The following is a 12,001-nucleotide window of genomic DNA, read 5'->3' as shown; positions in this document are numbered from 1 at the left end:
TTTCTAGTTCCACTAACTAAATTTGATACTCTTCCCTCCTCAAACATTATAAATTAATTTCTGAGCAATGCTATTTACTTAACATTCAAGACTAGAATTCAAGATCTCCAGGCCTTCCTATCATGTGACATTAATTTTGGTGCACTTCACAAAGGATTAGAATCTTGTTATTCAAAAATATGTCTCTGGTGTTCTCTGTGAGACAAACATTGCTAGCAGACACAGGAAGAACAATTTGTTTGAAAGATACTCTCTCACGTAAAAAAATAAAGCCTTGCTGCTCTTCTTGGCCCCTGCATAATGCTAAGGGTCCATATGAATGAAAATTGATGCTATTAGATTGTTATGGCAACACTGGGCAAAAACAAAATTACTGTAATGCTGTAATGCAAACTTTGGATATGTTGACTTTTTTGAGAGTCTCTGAATCGTCTTTACATTATATGCTTCTCACTTGGGTCCATACTCCTTGCGGTCGTCAAAAACCTCCCTTCCAGAGTGGTCATCCTTAAAGGCCAAGCTGTAAATCTCCTCTGTGAAATCTTTGGTCCCCGTAGGAGCCCTAATTAGCAGCTCCATGCACTCTGCACCCATTGCTCCTTGGATCCTTCTCTCTGGACACTCTTTCTGGCAAGAGCCTGGAAATGACCTAATTTGAATGGATTCTTAGCTTGAACAGTTCATTTCCTATTTGAGTTTGGATGTTATTTAAGTTTCAGTTCCTTCATCTATAAAATGATACTAACTTCTCCTGAAATCTTTCCTCCTTCATTAGGCATCTCCTGTCTCTCCAGTTCCTAAACCGAAGTCTTGGATCATCACTGGCTCCTCCCTTTCCCTTACACCCTACATCCAACCCAAGGCAAATCCTGTTGTGTCTACTTTCAACACATGACCAGAGTCTCCTCACTTCTTACCACCTCTACTGCCTGACTGCCCTCCTGTTGCAGAAGCATTTTGCATTGGTGGTTCTCCGCATCTGGAATGATCTGCTTCAAGATAGCGGCACGTCTTGCTATGGTGCCTCCTTTAAGTCTTTGTTCAAATGCTACCTTCTCAGTCAGGCCCTCCCTGACCGCTCTATTGGAAATGTAAACCCATCCCTGACATTCCCCAGTTCCCTCCTGTGCTTTATTTTTGATGCTGCAGCACATTTTGTACTTGCAGTGCAGAAAGTTATTTCATTGCAATGGTAGTCTCTAAGCCCATAATCAGGCGAGCTCTCCCAGAAGGGCTCACAAATCAAATTAAGATGATCAAATCACACGGTTTATTAAATCAATTTAAAACTCATACTAGGAGAGCAGTGGGGATAAGTTCCCATGCTTAACACAGCACACAGGTGGTGAGAGAGCCACTGTACCTGGGCCACAGCTCTGGCAGTGTTCAGGTTGCTTTTCTATGATACCAGCCTGCCCTGATAATCAGAGAGGCAGAGCTGAGCTTGATTAGTTGGTCTCAGCAGACAAGAAAGAGGCCTGGGACCAGCAGGTGGCCATAGCTGATGCTTGCCAATTAGCCTGATGAGCAGCTAGGATTCTATTTGTGTGTTTTTTTTGTTGTCGTTTTTTTTTTTTTTTTTTTTTAAGCAAAGGTTATTTGAAGTCAGAATGAATTTCACAAATGAGTGATCAAATAAAGAACTCACGGATTCTGAATGCCTCGTATATATTACAGTGTCATGAATGTCAGGAATCCTGGCTGTGCCATCCCTTCCTACCCATGTTCCTGTATACATGTTCTGCTTGGTCTTTCTAATGTGTCTCATATGGTGCTGATTTACTTACATATGCTTAAATATGAGTCTAATTCATTTCAATTGTTTTCTTCTATACCAAAATAGACTCTTCTTAAATAGTACTGCCACTCAATGAGCATGACATCTCCACCCAATTAGAACACCTTGAGCATAGAATTTTCCTCTTTCTTCTCTGATGTGCCTTAGCGCCTAGACATGTGCTTGTCACAAAGTCAGTACTTAAAACATAGTTATTTTAAAAAATGAATGGAATCCTGAAAATCATGGGGATTAAATCAGATCAAGAATAAAGTGCTCTAGAACAGGAGGGACATCAAGTCAGAGCAGGACAGGAAGAGAAAAGCGAAAGCCCAGGTCTGTGGCTGAGGCCTTGGCCCTGCTGATTGCCAGACTCTCTTCAGGCCCAGAGGATGGGAGTGACTTGGATGCAAACTCTGAAACACTGGCAATCACCTTTTTTTTTTTTTTTTTTTTGGAAATGGTCAAAGTTTCTTCCATGCCCTCCAAGTAGCAGTTCTTTTTCCCATTTTACTCACAAACTGGTATTAATTACATACCTTGAAATAATTGTTGAATGAGTAAATACCCTGTCACCGTTGTGCAGAGAATTCAAGGCCATGATGAAGACTGATGGCTACATGACTTCTGACATTTACCCCATAGGTTGTGTTCATTCCATCTGAAGGACCACTGGTGTGGAGGATGCAACCTACAGGACCTGGGCATATCCAGGCTCTAGGCCTCATATCAGCCAGCCCCAGCTGCTGTAACAAATGCCACAGGCTACATGGCTTAGACAATACAAATTTATTTCTCACAGTTCCAGAGACTGGGAACTCAAAGATCAAGGTGCTGGCCTACTTGGTTCCTGGTAAGGGGTTTCTTTCTGGCTTGAAGTCATCTACCCTCTCAAAAGGTGCTTACACAGTCTTTCTGGTGCTTATGGAGAAGTGGGGTTGGGGGCAGGGAGAGTGAGAGCTCCCTTATAAGGCCACTGGTTCTATGGGATTAGGGACCCACCCTATGACCTCACCTAACTTTATTTACCTCCTAAAGACCCTGCCTCCAATTTCTATTATATCAGAAGTCAAGCTCTCTGCCAAGCGACCAGCGCTGGCTTCATTAAAGAAGGTTCGATTCATGAGTATAACGCTAGGGAGTTTTAAATTAAAGAGACAAGACTCTAATTACCTTTAAAACCAGCTCCAGGAAGGCTTCTCCTAGCTCCAGCCTCCAGCCACCTAATTCGGTAGCCAGGTTTACTGAAGAGGCAAGAGAGAGAGAGAGAGAGAGAGAGAGAGAGAGAGAGAGAGAGAGAGAGAGAGAAAGAAAACATGCCAGGGAGTGGACTTTTATTGGGGAACAAAAAATTCCGGGGAAAATCCCATCCAATGAAGGTTAAGGGGGGCAGCATTCCAAGGTCAGGCGCGACAATTGGGTCTTCAGGGCAGTGGCCAGACTCGCCTCTGCACAGACAAGCCCTCCAACCTGGAGAAGGGTGGGGAAAGCTCTGACACGGCTGTGTCTAAGTGCCTCTCACCCAGCCAGGGAGGTGACTCAAATCACGTGCGAGGATGGCCTCCCACAAAGCTCCATCATATGAATTAAGAGGGGAAGGAATACAGTCCATCCATGCAGGCCTGGTTTCTGCCTACACTGTGTCTTTTAAATTTTTCTTTCTTTATGTAACTTATCAACTTAAACAAAACAAAACAAAACTATACATTTCCTACAAAACCCACATTTTAATCCTTTGCTATTCCTGGCCTACTTCACTTATTTATTCCACCTGCCCAGCTCCCTTGGAATTGAGGTTTTGACCCAGGCCTATTAGCTTAACCAGGCACTAGATTTTTCCAAACTGAAATTTAGGACAGAGAGCATCTTATGTATGCAGGTGATTATGGAAGAATAGGAAAGAATGTTAGAAGTGGAGATTGTCTTGGAAAATCATGGCTATGTGTGAAGGATGATGATAAATATTTTAATTCTCCTTCTCTGTAAACCATTGGCTGAGATGTTTAATTCAGCTTACTCATCTCAAATTGTACTTGTTAAATTTGATGTTTTGGTACTGAGGAGCTTATTGGTGTTGGACTACAAAAATTACAAAGGTTGAAAGCAGACACAGTCCCTCCATAGCAGGGTTTTATAAATTTTCTTTGGTCACGATCCACAGTAAGAATTTTTTCTTAGAACCCCATATACTGTGATACACTCTGATCTGCTTCACTTCATTCCATCCCATTGCATTGTGTAATATATTGCTTTATAATTTAGTGCTATACAGTCGATTTCCCAAGCACAAATTGATTGTGACCTATGGTTTAAAAAACAGTTTTAGTGAGTCAGGTCCTAGGTTTTGGTTTCCTTTCTGTTAAAAAATATTTTGGATAACATGAAGGTTTTTTTTTTTTTTTTTTTTTTCTTATTGCTTGATTGGCTTTTGTTTTTGTTTTTTATTACATGCAGTTTTTTGCTTAGGTTCTAAAGAAGATAATTTCGTTCACTAGGAAACTTATTTGCTGTTTATGTGTGTTGTGTAAAAGCTCTCAGCGTTTGGACATAGTATAATGATTCTGAATGAGCAATTCACAAAAATTGATCCCTTTGTTTTTGACTCTTCTGTACATTACTAGTCTCCAACTTAGTTTTCCAACTAACTGCCTGCTGCTGTGATCTTGTTCTCCCTTGCAAAGTATGGTTTCTGTTTTGTTTTGTCTTGAGTTTCCTGGCTGCTTTTTCCAGGTCACAGTACCTCAGTTGATTTCGTGATTGTGGTTTGAGGTCACCAAAAGACTCTAAAGGAGGAAGGGAGAAAGCAAGATTTTATTGCACACTTCAAATTACTGTCTGGTAACAGGAGAGGGGCCAAGGAGCTGAAAAGCCAAGCCCAACTGTCAGTGGCCATTCACCAGCAAACATAGGGTTAAGCCACCAACTGGTGAAGCTGAATCGTGTGCTGCCATCTATTGGCCCTGCTGTGAAACTGCAGGGTTAAGTTGGGGCAATTTTCAGTGCCACTCTATTTAAAAGACATTGTTTGGCAACTATAAAGTTCATCTCACTTATTCTCCAAAATTCTGTTTCCTAAGAAACCTGAATCAAGCTGAGAAATCTGAGGATGAGAATGGCCCATCTTTAGTCCTGATGAGGCATATCTTTACAGGAGACCAAAGGGGAGGGAAATTCCCACACCATGTCATTATTGTCCAAGCTGTCAAGTTTCCCCTTTAGGATGGTTTGAGGGAAGGAGGAACCATCTGCGTGTCAGAGGGACTTCAAGAACACACTGTTCTCATCCTTTAGATCTCTGATTGCTTCATGGGCCTTCTGAGATTACCATATGTTATGTGCAAAAGGCAATTTTTAAACAAAACAAATGAGTTCCTGCCTGATTTGAAGCTTGTTGTTTGTAAATGCTCCACCATCTGGGTTATTCATCAGTAAGAAACTGGACATCAAGTATAAACCACTTCCATTTTTAAAGAGACCCTCTTCACTTTTTAAAACATGAGTTGATGCCTAAGTAGAGTTAACAAAATTTGGTATTTAAAAATGTTTAGAATTTTAGAAAAAAAATATCATCTTATGGAAAATGCAATGTGATTTAATTTGTGTTAATCATTATATAATTGTAAGGTTTATTTAAAATATGAGTTTTTAAAATACCATAGCAATGAAATGAATAGCCATGGTTTTATGATTCATTAATGTGTATGTATGTATTATGTATGTATTATTATATATATGACATAACACACACATATGTATACACACACACACATACCATGTATATGCTAAGCACTTTCCTGGGTGCTTGGATACATAATTAAACAAAGAAAACTAAAATGTTTACCCGAAATGTATACATTCTACTGGGGAAGATAAACAATGAATGCACTAAGTCCATTATACACGCAGCGTGAGCAATAGTAACAATAGTGTGGAAAAGAAGGATTCAGGGAGTGAGAGTGTGATATACGCTGGAGGAGTTTGTAATTTGGAGTTGGGTAGCAGGGTATGCCTTATGAAAAGCTGTCATTTGAGCTGTCATTTGAGACTGGCAGTGTGTGGAAGGGTTAGTCTTCTTGGCATGAGGAGGAGGTACATTCCAGACCAGGGGAGCAAGCAGCCTGTGTAAAGACCCTGATGAAGGATATGCTTGGAATCCTAGAGACCAGTGTTTGGGTGCAGGTGGGAGGGAATTCAGGGAGACAGGTTGTGAAACACCTCTCAGGTTCCAGTGAGGACTTTGGTTTTAGTCTTGAGTACAATGGAGAGTCGTTGGAGGAATGTGATCTGACATAGCTTTTGTAAGAATTATCCTAGCGGCTAATTTTAGAATAGACTGTAGGGAGCGAGGACAGTTAGCTGACTATGGAACTCAGCCAGGTAAGGGAAGTGAATGGTTTGCACTGATCTCACAGTAGAGGTGACAAGAAATGACTGGATTCTGAATGTCATTTGAAGACAGAACCATCAAAATGTGAGGACATTTTCATTGTGAACTCTGAGAGAGGAGTCCAGGATGACCCAAGACTTTGGGCCCAAACACTGGAAGGTTAACCTGTCACCAATGGGAAGACAGAGTACAGGGTGTTCTTCAGGGGTTGGGGAACTGAACTTTATTCTGTCCCTTTAAGGATGTCTGCACCTAGATGCATGACCTCATTTGCTCTTATTATCAAGAGTCTACATTTACAGCTTTTTTTTTTAAACCATAAATACCTATTCATTAAAAGACCTTCCTGACCCATTTCACAGGAAGGCTCCTATTTTCCCCCCATGGCTAACAGTACAGAAGACCCTTCATAGTACAGAAGACCCTCCTTATCTTCAGGGAATGGTTCCAGGAGCACCCATGGAGACCAAAATCCACAGATGCTCAAATTCCTTAGGTAAAACAGTATTTGCATATAACCTATGAATACCCTCCTGTGTACTTAAGTCACCTCTTTGATAACTTACAATTCCTAATACAAAGTAAGTGCTATGCCAATAGCTGTTATACTGTACTGGTTAGGGAATAATGACAAGTAGAAAAGAAGTCTGTCTTATTCAGTACAAATGCAAATTTTCCCCCAATATCTCCATCTGCTGTTGGTTGAGCCAGATTGTCGAGCACACGAATACAGGAGGTCTGTCTTGCCTCTCTGCCTGAAGGTTTTGCTCTCATTCCTTCCCATTCTGAGTACTCATAATGATCTTCACACCAGCTCACTTCCACTCACTGTGGAGTAGATGCATTAATAAGGCCAGTGGCCCCCTCTGCTCTGTGCCCTGCCCCAAGCACCTGCTCCCAGGGCAACCACTGATCCTAGATCTGGCCTGAGTTCTGGGTCATTGATGCTTCTTAGGGATGGGAGGTCCACAGGCTTCAATAAAAACTGTACCTTCCCACTCTCTTCTCTGCCTTAAAGTTACCCCCTTCCTTGTTTTTAACACCTGTGTTGAATGTCCTCTTGATCTTGGTCTTGTCCAATCCCAAGTTTACTCTAACACAGGGTTTTGCAACTTCAACACTATTGGCTTTGGGGGCTAGATAATTCTCAATTGTGGGGTGCTGCCCTGCAAATAGAGCAAAATGAGTAAATAAAATCTGTTATGAAATATTATGTACAATATGTGGTCATGTAGTGATAGAAATAGCTCAGCTTTCTGTATTACAATCAGAGAAGTGGGAGCTGAAAGAAGTTTAGCAACATTCCTGACTCTACTCACTAGACATTGATAGCTCACTACCTCATGTTTTGGACAATCAAAGATGTTCCCAGATATTGATAAATGTCACCAGGGAGGGGGAGAATATGGCCTTGGTAGAATATGGTTCTGATGGATAGCTAAAATCTGTGAACTCTACTATGACCTCCTGTCCTGTACAGTCCCACTTTTACTGTCCTCCCCTTAGTCTAGCTTCTGTTTGCTCCATGACACTTTCTGTGGATTGATCAGTAGGGAGGTATTGGCTTCTCTTAAAGTCACCACCATCCAGATCTTTCCCAGGTCCTCAGTGTGTTTACGATGCGAGGAAAGTCCTGTTCCTTTATAGACTGTCTGTACTTTTACTTATTAGGTGATTGTGTCTTTATTATCTTTATTCAGTATTTTCCTTGTTAACTTAAGAAATATTTTGTGTTGATGATAATGCCGATGACGGAAAACTAAAAATGTTATTAGATGCCAAAATAATCTTTGGCAGAAAATCCTGGGAAACTCCCGAACTAGTGGGAAAATTACTGGGTTTTGTATGATATTACAAACCTCCACTAATCCAAGGGGGGGAGAATTGTTAGCTGGGTTGCAAAGGGGGAAACCAGCAAAACAAAATTTGTCACGAACTATTCTCTCACACGTATGGTCATCTAAAAGAGAATCAGAGCTGTTTTCCACATGGTAATCAGAGAAACCTTGGGTTCCTCAAGACGTCAGGTAATAGAATTCTCTCAATTAGGAAACAAGACAAAGGGCAGAGAAAAGTGTCACTTTGGCCCAAGAGACATAAATAGCATTTCCAAGCCTGGGCTTAAACTCAGATCTCCTAATTCTCTGTTCAGGTTTGTGATGAAGTTTCAACAGTCCATTGCAAAATGAAATAAATAAATGAAGACAATTTAGAGAGTTTTTTTTTTCTTCCTGAATGTAAACGAGTTAAAGAACATCTTTTATCTTGACAAGTATGCCCTTCTAACCCTTCTACCTTTTATGGTGAAAAAATATTGTCTCTGTTAGGCAATAATGACTTTAAATGTATTTGGAGTTTTGGGGGTTTTCTTAATGCCCTTATTTTGGCAATCATAATGCAATTTGTCACCAGTGCCCCTTTTTTAAAACAAAAATATTCTGAGAACTACTGAATTCGAGTACCTATAGCCAAAGAACAATGGAGATTTTCTTGTTCTTAAAGAGCAAGGCAGGATGCAAGGCCTGGTGGGTAAGAGAAGGTGGAGGCATACAGATGAGTAATCTGCATTAACAATGGTAGCCCACATACCCAGGCTTGGGATTTTCTGGAATCTCCCTCTTTCCTCCTTTTCACTCCCTCATTCGTCAGGGAATGAGAACTTTCTGGAGTCTTTGGGCATGACTCTTGGTATGAGGCCTCTCTGGGTCACCACAGTGGTGATATCTGGTGTAAGCCAGACTCCCAGGTATATCTGGCGAGAGTGGTGGGAATGGGATGCTCAGACCCCCCATTATTCTTTCTGGTTGTGACTTATCCCAGAATGTGAAAGACTCAGAACATTAGTTCTACAATGTTCTTAAGTCTTCTGCCTGAGAAAAGAATACCAAAGTCCAAGGGAAGACTTTTAAATCATTAATGGAGGCCGGGCATGAAAGCACATGCCTGGATTCCCAACAGCTCAGGAGGCTAAGGCAGGAGGATCTCGACTTCAAAACCAGCCTCAGCAACTTATCTAGACCCTGAGCAATTTAGTGAGACTCTGTCTAAAAATAAATAAATAAATAAATAAAACAAAGCAGGCTGCGGATTTGGCTCAGTGGTTAAGCACCCCTGGGTTCAATTTCTGTTACAAAAAAAAAATCATTATAGGGAGCTGGACTGAAACTGCTCCCCCTTTGTCATTGGCCTCCAGTGTGTTCCTGCCCTAGAAAACGGGAGGCCCACGTTATTAAAGTTTCATCAGGTTTGAGTCTGTGTCAAACTGTCCTGGTGTACCAGTTTGACCGGATTATACAGATTCCACATTTACATTTCAACAGAGGCTTCCGAAACTCTCAAAAGATTCATCTGAAGATTTCTCCCTTGGACCCCTAGGAGCCTGGACGTGCCCTTCAGATCGTGGGCCTCACAGCTGCTAACCAGAGAGAAGGATATGAAGAGTTTTGAAAGAGGAAGGCAACAGTGGGCTGTCCCAGAGATCTAAAAGTGTTTTCAAGGGAAAAGGAAACCAAAAACGGAAAGACATATGTGGTCAACATTCATCTGTATATCCTCACATTCTGGTTGCACTTCGGTCCATTCGTGTCCGAGTCTCACGTGGTGTGAGGGATCAGATGTTCTTCTCCTGGGCAGACTTGATCAAATGAAATTACACCTGGCCAAGAGGAACTGTCTTTACATTTAGACTGTTTCAGGTGGTCTCACGTGAGTTCACCTGGAAACTCTGTCACTCCAAGAAGCAGTAGTTACAGAGAGAAGAAAAGGAACTAGCAGCAACTGAACCACTTTGTGACAGGCAGGTTCTAAAGCTTTATGTGGTTTCTCATTCATCTCCATGACAGTCTCACATGGAGAATGTACAGAGGAGGAAGCAGCTGCTCAGAGAAGTTAGGTAGCTTGCTCCAGGTCACTGGGCCTTAAAGAGGACAGAACTGGTCCTGCTCAATCCAGGATCAACCCACGATTCACACCTAAATCCTCTTGGTGCTGCTGTGATCTTTTCCCAAGATTGCTGCAGTCCACCTGGTCATCTGGTGCACTAGGGAGATGGGGTTGGGGATGTGGTTCCCCAGACAAGATGTGACATAGAAAGAATATAAGGGACAAAGGCAGAGAAACATTCTAAGAAAGTCTTGGTCTATCCACAGGATGGATTAACCTGTTAGCACCAGGCTTCCAGTGGCCCTCTGTCTTTGCAGTACTCACTGGACAGCTGTGCTGGGCAGCAGAGGCATTTTGGCAGAGGAAGAAAGGAGTTTGTGTTCTATTAAAAAACAAAAACAAAAACAGGCTGGGGAATGTAGCTCCATGGTAAAGTGCTTGTCAGGCATGTACTAAGGCCCTGGTTTCAACCCTCACTACAGGGGGAAAAACAAAAATCAAAAATAAAGTAAAAAAAACTTGCATCTGAGCCAATGAAAAGAGGGTGTGATAAGCTTGTATTTCTAACAGTTTCGAGGGTTGATAAACATTAAAATTGTTGGCATGATATCTTTATTACAGTATTATTATTGATTCATTCTTCCATTTCACATAGTTAATATTAACTGATGTCAGTTATATCATATATTTAGATACAAAATACAAAATACACCTGATGAAGTAGAAATATATTTTTTTAATTTTTTAAACATCAAATCTTAGGAATCTAACATGCGGACTTTGCATGGCCCAGGAAATCCTCTGGCTTCTGCTTCAAGGGATCTGAAGACTGTTTACATTCCAATGGAATTCCTGGGAAAGTCCAGAGCTCTCTGAGCTTTGAAAACAATGGCTTATGGAGATAAACTCCCAACTATGCAACCTGAGAGGAGGGAAGGCCAGAGAGGGCCCCCTGGGCGGGACTGGGTCAGGCCAGCATTTGCTCCTTCCAGCTGAGGCACTTGTCTGGAAGAGGTGACATGCCCTCTCCTGCCTGCTGGGCCTCACTTGAAAGATTACTGCTGTACATCTTGTGATCAGTAGCAACTATTGTTAATGATGTCTACAAATGTTCAGAGATGCAACCACACCCTGAGCAGGCTCAACACTCATAAAGTGTGGGTAACTTCTTCACTCACTCATGGAGACAGAGACAGCAATACTTAGCCTTGAGCTATACTAAATCCCTTCTTTTGCAGAACAGGCAATAGAGACCTGAGTAGTTCAATCAATATTTTAAAATTATATAACTGGCTAATGGCAGGCCCAAGGCAAGAAGCCAAGTTTCATTCATCTAGTCAACATATAATAATCAAGCTGTATATCATATTCAGGAAGTCAACCTAAAATAACAACATAGAGGACAGCTTTCATAAAAAAAAAAATGGAATTTATTCAGGAATGAGTGACAGGGTATTGCAATCTGGGATACATGGGTAAGGACAAGTCGTATGTGTTTCCAGACAGGCTGAGATGAGAGGAAGCTTTTGAACGGCAAAAAGGACAAGTCCACTTAAGCTACTCTGAATTAAGATTCATTAGTCTCAGAAGTACCTTGCAAGGAGTTTGTGGGGATACATTGCTAGGCAAGTGTCTCATCTGAACTTCTGCAGCCTTGATGAATTTGTTTTGGTAAACCTTGGCACATAAATACAAGCAGATGTGCAGAATGAGCAAGGTGTGGGGGGCAAATACGTCAGAGGCATGTAAGATGTGCAAGAATTTCTTGTGGGATTTAAAATCTCCTTGTGATGGTTCTTATTCCAGACCCATAAGCATGAGTATCCCTATATCTCCTTCATGATCTCCTGGCTCTCAGTTTTGCTTTTTTGGGGGTCTGACAAAAATAACTTCATCTTGGTATGGGCAACTGTCAAATTCAACTTTCAGAAGGGAAGAAGCAGTAGAGAAAACCG

The sequence above is a fragment of the Marmota monax genome, unplaced genomic scaffold (genome assembly GCF_021218885.2).
Source record: "Marmota monax isolate L192 unplaced genomic scaffold, Marmota_monax_Labrador192_F-V1.1 WCK01_AAM20220418_F8-fsc00030, whole genome shotgun sequence".
In the NCBI taxonomy this organism is placed as follows: Eukaryota; Metazoa; Chordata; class Mammalia; order Rodentia; family Sciuridae; genus Marmota; species Marmota monax.
The sequence above is the reverse complement of the archived record's forward strand: the minus strand, read 5'-3'. Positions refer to the sequence as shown.